The following is a 9,908-nucleotide window of genomic DNA, read 5'->3' on the forward strand; positions in this document are numbered from 1 at the left end:
TATTGTCTCTCTAGAGAAATATAAAAATTTATTTTAAAAAAAATAAATGTCCATAATTCAAATTATTGTCTCTCTAGAGACAATAAAAAAAATTATTTTAAAAAAAAATAAATGTCCATAATTCAAACTATTGTCTCTCTAGAGACAATATAAAAATTTATTTAAAAAATAAATAAATGTCCATAATTCAAACTATTGGCTCTCTAAAGACAATATAAAAAATTATTTTTAAAAAAATAAATGTCCATAATTCAAACTATTGTCTCTCTAGGGACAATAAAAAAAATTATTTAAAAAAAAAAAAATGTCCATAATTCAAACTATTGTCTCTCTAGAGACAATATAAAAAATTATTTAAAAAAAATAAATGTCCATAATTCAAACTATTGTCTCTCTAGAGACAATATAAAAAATTATTTAAAAATAAATAAATAAAATCATTTTGAATGTCTGTTGGTCATGCCTTCCATTATGTCTATCAATCCGAATAATTTTCTTAGCCTAAATAGAAGATTCTTCAACCACGCTTCTGTATTCTGCTCTGTAACCATGAGGCCTCTTGTTTTGGCCCCATTGTAGGAGAAGATCTCCTCGTTCTGCAACGCAATGCCTTGAGGGTTGGTTTTCTTGGCTAGTCTTTCTATCTTCACTCTTCTCACAGAACAGTTCTGGAATGGAGTTTACATATTCGAGAGCTTTCTGGTGGTTCTTGTTGCTGCTTGTCGATGACCCTCCTTTCGTCCTTATTGTCTTTCCTTCCAAAAGGGTACTGGGACATAGCAGCAAAGTACCATTGTGGTACCACGTAATTTATAAATGTGCATGACTAAAGTACACCCTAAAGGCTATATCACCATCATGCAAACTTTATCATCTGTACTGAAAAAAATTAGTCTAACCTTTCTTGGTCCACAAAATTCTTTCACCTTAAGGTTAATATAATTATAATTTCACACAACCCTAGTTGATTTATGCACTCCATTATGTAAAAAATCAACAAGTTTGATTTCTCCTAAAGGTGTTAACCAAAATCCTGCTAATAAATGTGAATAGACAGCTTTGTAAAAGTTAAAATGGCACTATAGGTAAGGCCATGTTCTTGTGCACAAGAAGTTGAAAGTCAGAAAATGTATGCTTCAAGTAGCACACTTCATTAGAAAATGCCCAAAGATATGAGTGGTAGCATGACTTTTGTTGAGCAGAGCATCACAAGGAACTTTATATCCAATATACCAGCCAGAAAAATATTGATATGCAAATCAATAGATGGTTGGTTCAGTTCTATTCATGATCATTATGAATCGTGATTGCTAAGGCTCGTCATCTAAGAGTTCTAATTAGTATCATGAAGATGACATACGAGACCCTGAATTTGCTTTGAGGATGGGGAGAAATGTTCCAAGGGCCTTTCTAATATATACCCTTTAATTTTGTGGTATAATTATCAAATCATCATCGGATTATTCATTTGATGGGTGCAATCATGCAATGACCAGTAAAGTTTTCAAATTAGCATAAATTGTTGAAAGAGGGAGAAATATGATGGCTTCTTTGTGCGTAGTGCCTACCCTTTTGCGTCCTTCTCTGGCTCGAATTTGCTCCTGCCAATCTATCTGTGTATCCATCTCTATCTACCTATCCATCCATCCATCCATTCAACTATATGCATGTTTGGATATACATATGTAAGCCTGCAGATCTATGTTTTATAGTGTGTGCTCTCCTAAAATTTGGGATATGTGTGCACATTGCATTTATAGGGTGTGGCTTGGGAAGTGTGTATCCATTTTGACATTTTCTCCATCTCATTTGCAAGGAGAAAAGATATATCAAACTGGTTAACATTAAATAACAAGGACTTGACAATTACTGTACAATAAATAAACCATGCTCATCCAGATTCACGGACCAAATAAATTCCCTGGTCCATTAAATTAGAGAAACATACACCAGAGAAAATTCAAGAAAACAAAAATATTCGATAACACAAAAAATTACAAGCTACACAGGCAACATCCTCAAAACTGCCAGCGCTCTAGTTGCACCTCTGCTTCAGTTAGGTCTTTCTGAGCTTTCTTCCTACGATAAAATATTGGGCAGTCACGACTGCAATAAGGATAGGACATCAATGTAAGTATAAAAGAGATAGTAATTGTAAAAAAAAAAAAAAAAAACATCATATTAATTAAAAACAAATACATGATCACACAAATGTTACAAAATACATCCATAATGTAAATTTAAATCATGTTATGAAAATGTAATACTTGAAATATAGCATTCAAAAACCTTGTGCAAAGAACATCTTGGTGCAGAGAGCCTTGGCACCGCTAACATTGTGTCCATAGTTTACCAAAGAGCATTTCTAATTCCCTCACTGACATTGATCAAATATTAGTGTCATCTAATAGAAAATCTAGGTGAGAACAATAGACACAAGGCCTACTTTAAATTCTCTGAATAAAGAGTAATGGTATTAGAATACCAGCTTACCATTTGCAACTGTTTTCTAATACAATTATGCTTCTCTTCCTTTGCAATGTGAACAAAGTGTCTGATATTCTTTGCTGCAATGGCAACATGAAATCAGGTAACATCATGAATTTCAGTATGAAGCAACCTAACCAGACATTCTTATTATAAGAAAGCTAGACAATTTCTTACAAGGAGAGCAGGCATGGAATCATGCAACCTCATAGATTTTTCCACATCAAAAAGATGAACCCTAGTAGCTTTCTAAAGCACCAAACTGAAATAATAGTTACTCTCAATTGTGCACGATTATAAGCAAGGAAACCACATGCAAGACACCCTCTACTTGTATTAACTAAATACCTGATAGGTGTTTTACAACCAATACAACTGAGTTGTTTCTTGGTAAATTTCATAATTCCACTATTTAAAGGAGTTGAAATGGAAACTTCTCGTGTGTGACTACCATGAAGAAGCTCCTTGCTTGCATTCTTCAAAATGGGCTCAAATATTCTCAATGGCGGCTACAGAGCAAAAACAGGCACTAATCAAAAACACTTAGCTGGAAAGAATTACTATCTATCAAGATATATTTGAAAAAAATTCAAAAAGATCATAAACTACAAGTGATGATGCTTTGGTCTTTCACCTTGCTTAGTTGATTCTCTAGATAATATTGTGGATCAATAGGGATGTTATTCTCCAGTACGTAAATTGGATCCTCAGATTTCTCATATGCCTGAGCCCAAGTAAACACATTAGTCATTATATCCATAATCCCTCTGTAAATTATGCCTCCAAATAAAACATAACAAAATAATTAAAACAACCATTTTTTAGTGCAATATCGAGACTTATGCTGAGCACAAAAGGGGTTGATTATTACCTTGGCACCTTTTGCAGCCTTTATGATGACATATGGAACACGATCACCCACAGTTGGAGTAGTTGCAGCATCCCTCTGTAAACCAGGGGAAACTTGGCTTTAAAACACGACATCAATTTAAAAAATCCAATAATGGACTCATTATCAATAAAAAGAAAAATATTACAAGAGTCTTTAGATGCACTGTAGTAATAAAAATAGAGAGATAGGATTGAAATGGAACCAAAATGCATTGCACCATTCATTATACTTGTTCTGAGAAGTTATTTCTAGTATTTACCTTTCGCATGCGCTCAGCTAGTTCCACGTGTGCTGCCTTGACTGCATAGTCATCTCCAGTCTTTGTCAGACCCTGACTCAACAAAGAGATTTTATCACAGGCAAACAACAATGCCCTTAAGAATATGCTGATAGCCTTGATAAAGGATATGACCTGCAAACATCTGTTTCTGCCGCAGCTAAACATTAATCAATTTTTCTCAGGATGAGATTAAAAATGTAGATATATTATATATTGTCATGTTTTGATTCTCTTCAATTGTATAAGAGCCTTCCTTGACACTTCTTCCTCCCATTGCTAACATTAAATATTGACTGAATCCCTTCCAAGTATAGAATGTAGGGAGAAGAAACATGACAGACTTAAAAAGGAAACTTCCATGGCCTACCCCAACTAGGTATATAGTATATACTTCTAACACTTGAAACCAGGAATATGTAATAAGTGACTTGCTCACAGTGTAAATCTCCTCTTCCCCCTATCATATTTTCTCCATTTCAAAAGTAACAAATGGTCAAACAAATTTTGTCATAAACATGCAGAAGGATTCATTGTTCTCACCTTAGTTATCACCAAAAGTGACAAATCCATTATGTTCATTAACAGGTCAGAAATAGTGATCTTGACATACTGCACTGCACCAGGTATGTCACGATCAATGAGTATTTTGTGAAGGCACTCTGTAACCAAGTTCTTCACCAGCAGGAAATTGTCCCTTCGCACTGTTTCAATGCTTGTTGATATGGAATATTTAAAAGATCAGGAATATTTAATAATTAAGAAGGCATCAAATAAATTATTTTTCTAAGAGCATTTTGAGCCTTCACAAACACTAAGGCCTGTCTTTGAAACAAAAAGATCAGGTTTGTCACCTTTAGTATCCATTTTTTCATAAGCATCTGGCTTTGTCCACAACAACCCAGCATATCTTTTCTTGCTGATCAACAAGTATGGGTAGTATATTTTTTCAAATTCTAGTTTAATAGGCTACATAAAATCATATGTTAAATAACACACTGATTAGATGCCAAAGATGCACCAAACAGATGTAGATAAGCCACAGAAAAGCATAACTGATCATCTTGTCCTGTGCATATTTACAAAGATCTCATGGAAGTGGAATGTCAAAAGAAGATTAGTTTTAAAAAGAAAGGTGATATTAAAACATTCATCCCTACAAAAACATCATTAACAACTCTAGAGGCTTCACGGATATTTAAAATTCTTGACATTCTACCTTTGTAAATGTACCACTAATATAATCTGAGGCTTCCCTCCCTAGCGTCATGGCCTCTTCTATATTTGGTACACCAAACTGTATCATAACTGAATCTGTATCTCCATATGCAACCTAGATTCAAATATAAAAATATAATATCAAGCTTTACAGTAGAAATCTTGGTTAGGATCAGATCACCCATTATGATTTCAAGAACTTGGACTATCACCAATACAACAAGTGTACTTCCTATCATTACTGATCCAATTCAAAGGTTACAAATGCCTTCAGTTGCTAAATAATAGCCTACCTCAGTGTTTCATTGGTAACCACCAACTATTGTGAACCTTTCTTCAACTAGCCTCTTTGTATGCTCTATCATTTGACGGCCTGACAGGTGGAAAAAAAAATGAGATGATTAATGATATGAAATTTTAAAACAATACGTAAAATCCATATTGTCTGATGGAACAGAGAATGTGTCAAAAGATCAAACTGGACTTGTAATCAAAATATAATAAGACGGCCTAAGCATATCATCTTAGTTGTACAAGTACACATGACTAATTAATGCAATTCAAGAACTCGATCTTATTTGTACAAGATTGTCAATTACAATTCATACCCAAAACAGTATTCCAGGAGGAAGAAAAGAATTACATGGATATAATTGATGCCCAAAAATAATCAATGTGAATGGCTGATACATGCATATATAGAATAAGAGAGGACTACAAGCATCTCTATCTTGTAAGTAAAAGAAGCACCAATAACATTACAACTAGGAAAAACAAGGGGAGAATCAAGGTGTCCATGGATTTAATGTTTTTTTTACATGGAATAACTATGAAATTACCATAGCTCGTCACACTCGACGAAATCTCCAAACAGAGCATTGCCCAATAGTGGCACCAGTAAACCCATAAATTGAATTCGCACTGATCTGCAAGTGCACACAGTCAAAACTATTTTATGCATTTCACCAGCATACCTAGTTTTACTTTTATTCCATGTCCAAGCCATAATTAATACAGATTTGACAAAGCTGTAATTACCTTCAAAGCCAATTGTCAGCCATCCAAGACAGCCTTTTCAAAAGGATCTTTAGCCTCCTAAAAAAGATTACAGGAAGTTAAAAACCGATATGCTAAGTGGAAAAAATACAAGCATGTAACATGAACATAGGAAGCACTTAGTTCACCACCTTTAGGTCTGCCTTGGCTCTTTTCCTAGCAGCCAGTAACTCTTCTAGGATATCTGGTAATATGCCCTAGGAAACAGGAAAAAGAGCATTCAATTTAGCATCATCAAAAATGGTCAGAATATGATGGTTAAAAAGTAAATAATGAAATAAGTATCAGCATAGTGTTTGACATGCAAAGACATTAAGGTCTTAGCATCCTACTTTACTTTTAATCCTTTCTAGTAGCATAGCTTCTGGTGCCTATGTTATTCTTACAATGGTACAACTGTGCATTATACAGCTGGGATGACTAGGACAGTGTATTGGGATCTCATCCACATAGCAATTTTACTGCTAAAGCCTACCATACATGTTAGGGAACCTATCTACTTTTCGTACATTAACGAATCAACCAAATCTGATTCTGAATCTACTAAAACCTTCAAAATATGTATCATAAAAGTAGCCTAGGGTTTATTGTCCATTATCCGAAACTTCTTCAGAATCTCAATTGCTTACTTACCCGTGTTCGAAGACCAGCTCACCTCAACTCAGCCAAACCTCCAAGACCAAGAAATAATACATGTCAACTTCATTTGCCAGTTTCTTATTGCGCCATGGGATAGAGTTTTTAAACTAACTGTTAGGACCAGGTAATCCACATACAACACAAATATAAGCATATCAAATTTATCATAATCAAACAAATAATAAAATTTAGGACCTGCAACGATCTCAGTGATGCCCATAATCTATAAGTACTCATAAATCCATGAGTACCAAGCACAAGAGGCTACTTTAGCCCAGAAAGGGACTTCTTCAACTTGCACACATGGGTATCCCATCATAACAAAGATATTATATTTGAACCCAAGCTGAAACTAAACCATGAATCACTCTTCCTGCCACCTACATCTATGGCCTTGTCAAAATCCACTAAAGCATGCAGCAACTCAAAGCACTGTGCCAGTGTGCCCTTTAAGTACCTCGCATACCTCAGACCATGGAGCATATTTGCAGCAACCTCAACTCAACCATATATTAGCAACCAAGTTGGACAATAAATTGGTGTCTGAGCCCCCCTTGTTTGTGAGACAAGGGATCTCATGCACACAACAATTTGACTGCTAAATTCTACCAGATATGTTAGGGAACCTATATACTTTTTGTACGCTGATGAATCAACCAAATTTGAATCTTAATCTACTGATAACTTCAAAATATGTATCATAAAAGTAGCCTACGGTTTATTGTCCATTATTCGAAACTTCTTCAGAATCTCAATTGCTTACTTACCCCTATTCGAGGACCACCTCACCTCAACTCAGCCAAACCTCCAAGACCAAGAAATAACACATGAGGTGTATGTCCTTCATGTCAACTTCACTTGCTAGTTTCTTCTTGCACCATGGGATAGAATTTTTTTAACTAACTTTTAGGACTAGGTCATCTACATACAACACAAATATAAGCATATCAAATTGATCATAATCAAACAAATAATACAAGTTAGGACCTGCAACAGTCTTAGTGATGCCCATAATATGTAAGTACTCATCAAAAAAACAAAGTATCTTCAAAATTTGTTTTGTTGCACACATAATTAGTTTATGTTTGGACCCTCACAACCTAGTGCACTCCTTAGAAGCTAGAGCGATGCACATTCAAGTTATTAAAATTTAACACATATCAATCCTTTTTGTCCTCTTTTTGGGAGGCGCTACATTAATTGTGGGTGTGGAATGCTCATCACATTGAACACCCTCCTCATTATTTATGTCTCCCATTCGCTGAAATTCAACAATGGTTTCCTGCCAAGGTTCAGGAATGACTATTGGATGATTTTGTGCAACAAGAAAATCATCATGTGCTTGTATCTCCTCCCCATGCTCACTCCCAGATGTTTCACCTGATTCCTATACACAACACACTTTAACTTGTTATAATAACATTAAAACCTCCAATTGATTTATTGCATTATTCATATAATATTATAAACAACTAACCTTGGATCCATAACCAGTAATTATTTTTTCCCCTCGATTTATCATGTGTTGGCGAAGACCTTGGGAACCATGTAATACAGCATATTTTAGGTCTTCCTCTGAAGCTTCCTTTTGAAACTGGTGAACCTACATTAACAAAGATAATCATATCTATAAGGTAAAATAACTAATAAGATACAATTAACTCAACGTGACCATGGTTACTTTGCCTAAAATAGAAAATATAATAGATGGAAATATCACTTACCATACCACCACGAATACTATTATATCCACCAGAGCCTAATTTGTGAGATCCAATTTTTGACACCCTAGCTTGGGTTGCTTTTATTGTGTCTCGCAGGCGTCTCTTAGCTCGTCCTTGTGCAGATGGAATATAGTTTGGATTTCTGAGGACTTTCCTCTTAAACTTGGCATCTTTCATAAGTTCATCCCACGTCACTTGGTCTGTGATCCAAACTGGACGTGGATACATCAAGTTTTTGTCAACTTTGTCCTTAAATTGGACCTCTTTGAGTGCATGTATTTACTTGCAATCTGTAAAATAAGTTCCTTATCAAATCCAGGATTACCAAATGCTATTACTACATCTTTAAATAGTTCCTCTTTTTTGGCATTGGCTTGTTTCCTCCAATCCATTTGGATGGTATTTCCAAATAATTGTTCTGCACGACAAAAAATAAAGTGATAAAATTTCAGCCCTGTTTCATCCTTCAAGACATTTCCTTCTGAAGTGAGCAAGATTGTAACTTCTTGCATTCCTTTTGTGGTCACCGATGATATTGTTGTAGTCTTGGGGATTGAGGAAGGTTCCCTTATAGATACATTAGGCACTGTGTCACTTACTTCTTGCATTTACAATGAAATTGTGGAACTATTAAGAACCCAACCAAAATATGAAACTATTTTTCATATCTAAAATAATGATCCTAAACATAACAAATGAAATTATAAAAAAAAAAAAATAATTTTACCTGTTGATCTCTTGCAAGAGCTACACTCTCCAACAATGACATTTCCCATAACTGAATTTGTTCAATTATTTCTTGTCTGATTTGAACATTTGCAGGAATATCTGGTAGGAGCCTTAACATTCTTGTTTGTGAGTCTATAAGACTCCTCAAAGAAACTTGTTCTGGTCCTGGTGGGAGAATGCTGGCTAGACCCACGTTTGATGTAGAGGGCATGTTATGGGGTTCTGGTCTAGGTGTAGATGGCATAACATGACCCTATATACCAACAGATTGTGTAAAGGGCATGTTATGGGGTTCTGGTCTAGGTGTAGATGGCATAACATAACCCTCTATACCAACAGATTGTATACTTGTTGGAGTCACCCTAGAAACATCCTGCAAGGCAAAAATATAAATAATAAGATGGATAACATATGAATAGTGTTGAAATATGTAACTAGGTTCAGTCTTCATAATGACATATCTAATCACAATTCTATGTAATTTATGTAAAAAAAGGAAAAAGAAGATTATTTTTGTTATGACTGAGGCATGGGTTTCATGAACACATGAAGAAGCAAGTTCCATTATAGAATGACAATATCTCGAAAGACTCATTAAAAGAAGGTCATGAAGGTGGCAAATGATCAATGAAATTTATAGTAAAGTTGCAAATAATCATGGCAACCAAAATTCTAATCAGTATAGATAGGTGTCCATGAGGTATGTATAATATTTTCTTTTAAAGGGTCCATCATAAGATGTAGTAGGGTTGAATTTATGGGTTTATATTTTAAGAAATACCCTAGTATTTAGAAACCTTAATCTTAAGTTATTTGTTCCCTATGATTTGATTTCTAGGGCATGGGATAAGCTCTAGAATGACATAAAGGGAAAAGAGTATGATCT

General features: G+C 34.7%; 1 pseudogene; it reads right to left on the reverse strand.

Annotated features, from left to right (window-relative positions):
• Nucleotides 1–2,018: 2,018 nt before the first annotated feature.
• Nucleotides 2,019–8,521, reverse strand: LOC149218375 (DNA polymerase delta catalytic subunit-like; annotated as a pseudogene).
• Between the last annotated feature and the right edge of the window lie 1,387 nt (nt 8,522–9,908).

The sequence above is a fragment of the Pinus tabuliformis genome, chromosome Q, assembly GCF_031772625.1.
Source record: "Pinus tabuliformis cultivar Carrire ecotype Pingquan chromosome Q, CPIR1, whole genome shotgun sequence".
In the NCBI taxonomy this organism is placed as follows: Eukaryota; Viridiplantae; Streptophyta; class Pinopsida; order Pinales; family Pinaceae; genus Pinus; species Pinus tabuliformis.